We start from the raw sequence: 5861 nt of genomic DNA on the forward strand, positions 1-5861 counted from the left end.
AATTTTTGAAAAGGGGAAGGTGAACGTTGGGACGCCGACAGGGTGATGATGCTACGTGGCAGCGGAAAGTTCAAATTTCGTAACGGTCGAAACTCAGCGTGGCAGGAACCAGTAGTGGGGGCCACTCCTTCGCTAATCATGGTTTGCCGGTTGAATTAAAATTGGTCCAAAGTAGCAATCGTAAAACAGGTGTCAAAATATTTACGGTTGTAATGATACTTTTTTAGATTAATGGCATCTGCAGTAATCGGATGAGGTTTCTTTCCGACCCATGTTATTCGATAACTTCTACCTCAACGTGCCGTTGACCAATTGTGCAATGGTAGTTTTGGACTCGCTGTTCTCCAAGTATATTTTATAAAAATTGAACATTTAAATTTATCATGTTAAATAATTTAATGAAACATAGTTTTGATTAACATAATTCTATTGGTGACATTGAGCATTGGTATTATTATTCATGAGTTGTTAAATAAATTTGATTGTATATTTAATAATTTTAGTTTTCTTGAGAATTGTATGTTCGACCAATTAAAATGTAAGTTATTTCAGGACACTTTCAGGTAAGGATATAAGAAATAATCATATTTATTACATGAAAAAAATCTTAGAAAAAAAAAGGGGTTTGTGCCATTCAAAGTAATAGCTGTGGTTCATTTGCTGCTCTAAAAACTAGAAAATTGAAAATGGACAACAGAGAAAGAAAAAAATGACAACAAAACAACGACGCATCATTGGAATAAAGATTGGATCTAGTGTGTAGGCGGTGTTGGTTTGGGTTTGGACCTACAAGAAGGTGGCGAAAAGGCATTTAGTAAGCTGGAAACAACAGGGCGACAATTTCCATGCACCTTGACAACAAGTAGCAAAAATAGCTAAGAGAGGACTGTTTTGGGTGGCAGGTACAAGGGAAAAGGGGAAGAGATGCAGAAACAATGGAAAAAAAGATAAGGCAAATGATCAGAGAATTGAATACAATAATAAACATCACATGAAGACCAAGATATAGTTAGAGCACCACTTGGAATCCTATGATACAACTCGACGAGGAAAAAAATGACGTTGACGACCATTCCAAAGAAAATAATAGAAAAAACTAAACCATAAACAACAAAGAGGGCTCCACTCTAATTGGGTAGCAACCATAGACATAGAGAGGGATACCCGCACCCTCCCTTAACCTAGACCAAACCGGTTTAGGGTTCTAACCCTTATGTTAGTGTGTTTTGATAAATTTAGCTAGAATCTCAAAACAATGTATCAGATAATTCACTTTCATCCTATTGACCGTAGATAAGTTTTTCAACGTTTAAGTTTCTTAATAACCTTAAAATTATTTGATCTTTGGTCAGCTGGTTTCCTCTCATAAAACTGCTTCATTTGTCCACAAGTATGTTAAATTTAATTATTATTTAGCCTTCCAATTCATGTGCCAAAATCATTAGCAACATTTCAAGTATTTGATATAAGCTTAAGTGAACTTGAATTGGATCACCTTAAGCATCATTAGATTTGTCTTATCAAGCTGCTTAGTTTGACTTTGAAATGTTTCTTACTAAAAATGCATTGAAATTTTTAGCTGGTGATAAAAATTTTCTTATAACACATAAGCTTTCTCCTATTCTTGGATGTCGATGCTTATGTTATCTAACTGATAAGTCATTGAAAGTATCTTTATCATAATTTTTGATATTCTAGAAGTTTGTAAGTTGATTGGATAAGAATCTTTGACATTTCCAGTCATCTAAATTTATTCATAGGTGCTTCATGGTGTTTTGCAAATTCCAAAATTGAGTCAAGAATATTGAAAACTGATAGAATAAACAGGTTTGACAAAAGTCTTACCATTGTTGGCAGTGGTTGCATTCATTTGAGTGTGCAGGCATGTGTGCATGGGTGCACGTGCGTGTGTACGTGTATGCGAGCAAGTGATCCTAATGGTGTGCCTAAGGATTTATCAGGGTGTTCAGGTGAGTACGAGCGTGAGAAGAGTCTAGCGCCATGCTTGAAGGCACGTGGGTGTGGCGACATGTATGCCCGTGCTCACGTGCATACAAGTGCTTTCATAGGAACAAATGCATGCGGTTGAGTGTGGTGTTGGTACATCCGTGGGGTGGTTACGTTAGCAGAGACGCGTGCTCTAAAGTAATTTCTAATATGTAACTCTCGTTATTCTACTTTATGTTTTTTGATAAAGTTATATTTGATTTAATTAAGCTTCACTAATAATCTTTAACAATCATTTAAATATTTTATAGTCAAATTTATTAGCCTTGATAAAAATAAAAATAGGGTGATAAATATCAAATTATGAAACCAAATCATTTTTTACAGAATAATCACTCCATGGTCCCGTTAAGCCTGTTGACTAATGCCCAAAACAATTATTTGAAGAGTCGTACCACTTTACACACAACTAAATAAAAGCATTCAATTTATAAATCTTCAATTATTACTTTATATATAACATCATCAATATTGTTGATATTTTAAAATATAAGTTTTATATGAATAAAATTCATTGCATTGATAAGTTTTATATGAATAAAATTCATTACATTGAAAAGAAATAAATGGAGGAAAAATAAATATTATCTAAAAAAAAACATTATAACTACATAAATTGATTCCAATAAAACATAAATTGATTCTATTTATTGGAATTCACGGAAAAGAAATAAATGGAGGAAAAATAAATATTATCTTAAAAAAGAAACATTATAACTACATAAATTGATTCTATTTATTGGAATTCAGTCAGTAATAATTAAAAATAAATTGTTATTATAAACATAAGAAAATTCGCATCATGTGAATAAATATACAAATGAGATATACCTGGCAAACCTATAAAATAGACCTAAAATAAATTATTAGCATTATGCCCCTAACAAAGAAAAAATATATTTATTTCTTAAATATTAATTATTTACCTTACATTGAACCATACGAGATTCCAAGTATACTTGAAGTTTATTTAGTAATGGCTAGTGGATTTAACTCAAATGTCCGACATGATACAAACTCATGATTAACTACAATAGCTTAAGTTGATAGTGAAAGGGAAAAAAAAAAAAAAAAAAAAAAAAAAAACATATATTCAAGTTTCACTATATAAGTTATTTTATATATTCTAGTTAAATTAATTATCATTAAAATGAAATGAAATCTATAATTGTAAGAAACCAATTTTTTTTTTTAAATATTGGTTAATTATATATTCTAGTTAAATTAATTATCATTAAAATGTGTAGTAAACCAAATTTTTTTTTAAATATTGGTTTAGGGTAAAACACAATAGTTTTTCTTACACAATTGCAATTCAATACTAATCTAAAATAAATGCAAAACTCTATAAATATAAATTCTTCTTATTAAATGATTGGAGAGTGTTGGAGCGAGGAGGGTAGTGTCTTTTAGATCGAGGGTTCATGTGATAGGGAAAGGCTCCGTTGATTTAGTTTTAAGTAAGGCAAATCGGTTCCATGTAAAATAATCAAACCTTGCATGCTAGGCTTCATTGAGGTTAAACTTTAGACCTATTTGTTATGAATTATCTTTGCAAAGTGTTGGATCCGATCAACGGTCATCAAAATTTTCATATAATAATAATAACATAATATTGGATTATGATTGACCTAACTGTAATGTCACTTCAATTTTTTCTCAGCCATGCTAAAATAACAGTATAATTATTTTTTTATGCATGGCTAAATCTTCTTTGAATTTTTTTTTAGTCATCCTTAAATCGTGAAAAAAAAAACTATACAAATGACTTTGTTTGCACCCCTTTTTGTTCCTTGGAGGAAACCCTCTTCATAGTTGACTCTTTCAGAACTCATTTCCCAAACAACCTCTGCTTACAAGAGACAGAGCAAGGAAAAAAGTAAGAACGAAACAGAGCAAATATGAAGAAAAAACTAACAAAATTTACAAAAATGAATATATCCTATAAAATAGTCATTGTAACATGAAACAAAGAAGAGTGATAAAAAATGAATTAGACAGTACTCAACCAAATTAAATTTATGAGAAAAGCCTTATACTAGGCCTTTGTATTCGAACAAGAGTTATAGGTTTAAAAAGACATCCTGCAATGATGTATCTTCCTATTTAATAGCAACTTATGTGATACCCATGAAGACTTTCGGGTAAAATGTGTTGTGCTTGCTTGATGGACATCAATGTGAATTTTACTATCTCAAATAGAGGAAAACCGATGTTGTTCGGATGGAACTAAGCAACTAGGAAGAAGAGTGACCACCATAACTTATTGGTAACCCATCCCTAAAAAAAGAGGTCTTAAAATATGTCTATAAGTATTCGATGAAAGAATTTGAAGGACCCAAAGCGAGGCTAGCCAATAGTAGGTAGAAAAAGTTCTAAACATGCAACAATAACCTGATCAGGATTCTATGGATCCATCATCCAATACTATTAAGATTTTAAATCTACTTGGTCGTGAAGTTAGTCAATTTAACATGACCAGAAAATATTTACTAACATCCTATGTGTTGTTTCATCCAATATAACTGAATAGCCCTGAAGTTAAAGGAAGATAAATTTATTTGGATTGAAAAATGAATAGTAGGAATTTCAACTAGCAAGGGTATTTCGGGGATTCCTATTAAGTGTAAGGAGAGTGAATGACTTGGCTAACAAAACCAAAGCCACCCCACAAATGACAAGACTCCGTCTGGCTTAGGATAGTTCTTAATACCCTAAACCAGGCTAGACTACCACCTAAGCATATAAAACAAGTGTTTGGTCAGTAAGATTGGAGAAGCAATGACACTTCCCCTTGAGGAATGTAATATTAAATCTTAAGCATGTAGGCCATATTAATATTCTCAGAAGATGAATCCAAGCAATAATGATCATATTAAAACTACCCCGAAGGCCATGTAAGAAAGCAAAATCAGAAAATAAAGTGGTAATTTAAAATCTTGAATTTTAATCATAAGTTTTATTAGAGTAAATCTTCTAAGTTAAAACTATTGAAGGAATGGTTTTATCCTAATAGCTTAAGTGCGCACAAACCCAGACAAATCACAATCAATAAAGAGAAAATGACAACACTCAATAATAAAACTAAACAAATCAAATATAATTAAATAAAGATTTTGTGCTACTGTATTGGCAATATATCCTAGCAAAGGAAAAAAGAAAGGTGGTTTGGTTTATCATAATATATACCCGATTCTAAATCTATACAATAAATAGATTTTGAAATTAAGGTATGAGGTGTGAGCATATACTGCTGGTCCTTGCCACGTGGTCTCTGTGCATCAAGTTCTTCAAGATTCATTCTCACACTTTATTTTTAATATATACTTGCTTAAGACTCTAAAAAGTGCATAAAATTTTTTTAAAATAGGACTCGACCTGTAATGAAGAGTTTACATAGATGCATTTCATGCAACATATAATGAGTCAAGTCCAATGGAAGGAGATTTAAGTGATGCCTACAAAAAATGCATTATTTAATTTAATAACTGAGCTCCTCTTTGTTGGACTTGAATCCATGCAAGAAGAGCGTACTAATATGCTAATGCACATTTCTAAACTTAGTGAAAAAACACAAAATTACATGAAAAATGCAACACCTAGCACATAAATCATAATAATAGATGCATGTGAGATAAACCTAGCTACACCCTTACTCTAATTTTAAATAAGCATCTATAGGGTGCTGCCTAAATATACATCCAAATGACCGTCGTGCAGTGTAGGGTTGGGAGCTTTTTTATTAGGATCTTCACGGTTGGTCCCTTTTCGAGCATCTAAATGAACTAAAACTCATCACACTAGGTAGTGAATGTGAACACAGACTTATGCTTGAAACATCCTAAGGGATTTGA

This window comes from Phalaenopsis equestris, unplaced genomic scaffold (assembly GCF_001263595.1).
Source record: "Phalaenopsis equestris unplaced genomic scaffold, ASM126359v1 Scaffold000862, whole genome shotgun sequence".
Classification (NCBI taxonomy): Eukaryota; Viridiplantae; Streptophyta; class Magnoliopsida; order Asparagales; family Orchidaceae; genus Phalaenopsis; species Phalaenopsis equestris.